Source organism: Mastomys coucha, unplaced genomic scaffold (assembly GCF_008632895.1).
Source record: "Mastomys coucha isolate ucsf_1 unplaced genomic scaffold, UCSF_Mcou_1 pScaffold14, whole genome shotgun sequence".
Classification (NCBI taxonomy): domain Eukaryota; kingdom Metazoa; phylum Chordata; class Mammalia; order Rodentia; family Muridae; genus Mastomys; species Mastomys coucha.
The window spans coordinates 59,004,897-59,006,132 of NW_022196896.1; the positions used below are offsets into that span (position 1 = coordinate 59,004,897).

General features: G+C 51.5%; 1 pseudogene; it reads right to left on the reverse strand.

The window, feature by feature from the left end:
- LOC116088265 lies at nucleotides 1-1,230 on the reverse strand (annotated as a pseudogene).
- Nucleotides 1,231-1,236: the final 6 nt, after the last annotated feature.

The window sequence follows — 1,236 nt, forward strand, 5'->3', positions numbered from 1 at the left end:
TTAAAAAATAAAACTAAAAGAGAAGGAAAGAAAGAAAAAAGTTGACATGAGTTTTAAAAGAGGAAGAAAAAGAAAGAAAGAAAGCCAAAGAAGGAAAAGGCGAATGTCCATGATTGCGTGCACCATCCAGCTGGCAACCGTCCCTCTAGGCGTCCCAGAGGAGGCTTCTAGAAGGGTCCTGTTCCTCGTGCTGATTTGCTAGGTTGTTTAGCTGGTGTCCATCATTTCCTGATAAGCATCGCGCTGTGCGTCCAGCTCCTCTGCCGAAAGCTGCTGCTTTGAGTTCCTGCTGGTGTCTCTGCTTCTTCCCAGGTTGCCTCCACCGGTCCCTGTCCTGCTGCCACCCCCAGGAAAAGCTGCAGCGCCACGGTTTCTGGTCATGCCGCCTGTGTTTGTGCTCTGTGCAGGTCTTGGTGGTGGTGGTCGTCGTCGTGTGTCAAGGAGGGATGCGACAAGCTGGATTTTCATAGGGCGGCCATCCAAACAGGCGCCATTGTACTCTTTGATAGCCTTCAGGGCATCTGCTTTGCGTTCAAAGTGCAACCCCGCTGTCCCTAAACTTCGTCCAGAGCGATCATAGTGCACAGCGCATTTTCTCAAGGTTCCAAATTCTGGAAAGAGTTTGTGAATATCCTCATCTGGCACTCGGAAGTGCAGGTTTGACAGGAAGAGCTCCGCACTGGTCTCCAGGTTGGCTCCACCCAGGTAGCCGCCATGGAAGCCTTCCTGCTGCCCCTTGTCAGGAAGTTGTTTGGGTGTGCAGTATGGTGGCAGGCGGTTCCTGCCAGGGCGGGCGATGGCGGGCAGGTACCTCCTAGGCTGGCCACCTCCATTCACCCTCCTGGCGCCCTGCACTGTGCTCTCACGGCCTCCCAGGTAGCCTGGCCTGCGGCCACCTCCTCGCTCCCTTCGGTTCAGCTTAATGATGTCGTCCAAAGACATGTCCACTTTGTTGGTCATGGTGGCCGTGGATTCGGGCCTCAAATCTAGACTACCCGGTTTGAAAAAAACACTGTTAGCCTTATGTTCAAAGTACATCCTCAGAATCCTATATTTGCTTGCCTCTTTCTACTGAGTACTGAGATGAAACGCACGGCTAACTCTGCACAGCTCAGAGAAAAAGTTTTGAAAGAAGATCTTTCCCCTAAATCTACTTTTTTCCCCCCTTTGTAAGAAAGGAATATATCGATGACTTACAGTCTGTGGTCCAACTCCCGACAATCAGCTCCCAACAAT